Source organism: Salvelinus sp. IW2-2015, unplaced genomic scaffold, assembly GCF_002910315.2.
Source record: "Salvelinus sp. IW2-2015 unplaced genomic scaffold, ASM291031v2 Un_scaffold936, whole genome shotgun sequence".
Taxonomy (NCBI): domain Eukaryota; kingdom Metazoa; phylum Chordata; class Actinopteri; order Salmoniformes; family Salmonidae; genus Salvelinus; species Salvelinus sp. IW2-2015.
This window is the reverse complement of record NW_019942656.1, coordinates 117,129-119,032: the sequence shown is the minus strand read 5'-3', so window position 1 is coordinate 119,032 and position 1,904 is coordinate 117,129. Positions and strand designations below refer to the sequence as shown.

The window sequence follows — 1,904 nt, the reverse complement described above, 5'->3', positions numbered from 1 at the left end:
GTGTCCAGGCTAACCAAGCCTTCCCAGGGGTGTCCAGGCTAACCAAGCCTTCCCAGGGGTGCCCAGGCTAACCAAGCCTTCCCAGGGGTGTCCAGGCTAACCAAGCCTTCCCAGGGGTGTCCAGGCTAACCAAGCCTTCCCAGGGGTGTCCAGGCTAACCAAGCCGTCCCAGGGGTGTCCAGGCTAACCAAGCCTTCCCAGGGGTGTCCAGGCTAACCAAGCCTTCCCAGGGGTGTCCAGGCTAACCAAGCCTTCCCAGGGGTGTRCAGACTAACCAAGCCTTCCCAMGGGTGTCCAGYCTAACCAAGCCTTCCCAGGGGTGTCCAGGCTAACCAAGCCTTCCCAGGGGTGCCCAGACTAACCAAGCCTTCCCAGGGGTGTCCAGGCTAACCAAGCCTTCCCAGAGGTGTCCAGGCTAACCAAGCATCCCCAGGGGTGTCCAGGCTAACCAAGCCTTCCCAGGGGTGTCCAGGCTAACCAAGCCTTTCCAGGGGTGTCCAGGCTAACCAAGCCTTCCCAGGGGTGCCGAGACTAACCAAGCCTTCCCAGGGGTGTCCAGGCTAACCACGCCTTCCCAGGGGTGTCCAGGCTAACCAAGCCTTCCCAGGGGTGTCCAGGCTAACCAAGATAGTAAGGATTTGATGGTTTCCTTTTGTCATCAAGTTTTCAAGATCTGCCAACTGCTCACGTGGACAGGATTATTCTATCCGCCCGAAGGCTGTCCCATGATCCACTGTCCCAACAATGTTGTGAAGCTGTAGTTTACACGGAGTGTCTGCGAATTCCACCAGCACAGTCTCCTCATTGCTCTCTTTCACCTTCATCCCCTGAAGGGAGGAGCAGCAGTGTATTGATTTCTGCAGGTCAGACCCTGCCTGACATACCTTCTGTACAGGATCATTGGGAGGCTGTTCTATGTCCACCAGGCAGAAGCGATAACCTCCTGGGGCCTCAGCCAGATAGAGGTTCTTTCCAACCTCAGTGAGGGGCCAAGCAAGCCGCTTAGCATTGCTGACAGCCTGGGTAGACTACAGAGTCAAACCGAGAAAGTCGTTGCCTAGGTGATATTCTCCCACTCTATCATTGTTGATCAGTTCAGTCATAAAGTCATCATCCTCTGGCCCAAAGCCGACCATTGTCTTGCTCCATTTTCCATCATAAGGGCCCTTACATCCTTCTTCAAACTCTTTGTGACGCAAAATATTCATGCAGAGCACATCTTGGTAAAAGGTGTCAACTTTGAAAATGAAATGCAAGGCTCGCCTCAAAGCCACTATAACCCAAGTGAGTTTGCTATGTACTATACAATTATATATCACACTCAGTTTGTCTACGTTGATTAAGGATCCTTGCAATTGATTGTCATATAGAAAAGAGAAAAGAAAAACAGAAGAAACAACAGAGAAAGAAGACAAAGTGAAAAAACACCCTACAGTATAAGGCATGATCCTTATCATTGTTTCATTTTCTCTGAACCTTACCACGTTTCCCACTACCTTTTGCTGCCATGTCAGCAGTAACACATTTCCTCAAGCGGAAACGCTTCTTCACACTCAACTGGTCTAACCCCGCCGTCTTCTGTAACACCACAGCTGACATCAAACACGTATCAACATCAAAGGAATCTGCCAATTTGACAGATTTCTCAAAAGTCTGATCCAGGAACCCATTTACCTCCTCTATATTGTAAATAGGAGTCATCACCAGCTGCTATCATATCAAAAGAGATGGCCATGTCCTTCTCCTGATCCTCCTCAACTGAGGCCACAGACCCCTGACTCCCCTCAGCCACATCCCTCTCAACACTCCCCACTTGCACCCCATCACTCGTGCCGGGCATCTCCTCCACTACCTGTGAGACTAGTCCCACCTGAACCCCTTCCTGTACCCCATTACTCGTAGTG

At 51.1% G+C, this 1,904-nt stretch overlaps 1 pseudogene; it reads right to left on the bottom strand.

Annotated features, from left to right (window-relative positions):
* Positions 1-560: 560 nt before the first annotated feature.
* LOC112069223 (glyoxalase domain-containing protein 4 pseudogene) lies at positions 561-1,151 on the bottom strand (annotated as a pseudogene).
* Positions 1,152-1,904: the final 753 nt, after the last annotated feature.